Here is a 239-nt window from a genome sequence, read left to right as displayed (position 1 = left end):
TGTCGGCAACCGGTGGTGACGCCAATCACGGCGCGACGTTGGCCCAACGTACGTTAGCCGATTCCTTACCTACTGACAACGCTCGGGCCAACGTCGACAGTACGTCGGCAATCGGTTGTCACACCAATCTCGGCGCGACGTCGGCCCAACGTACGTTAGCCTAGAGACCCTTTACTAGAGACTGATCATTTCGGGGCTTTTGCTGATTGGTGCACGTGACTTCAGCACACTAATGGCGG

The sequence above is a fragment of the Trachymyrmex cornetzi genome, unplaced genomic scaffold (genome assembly GCF_001594075.2).
Source record: "Trachymyrmex cornetzi isolate Tcor2-1 unplaced genomic scaffold, Tcor1.1 scaffold2204, whole genome shotgun sequence".
NCBI classification, from domain to species: Eukaryota; Metazoa; Arthropoda; class Insecta; order Hymenoptera; family Formicidae; genus Trachymyrmex; species Trachymyrmex cornetzi.
The sequence above is the reverse complement of the archived record's forward strand: the minus strand, read 5'-3'. Positions refer to the sequence as shown.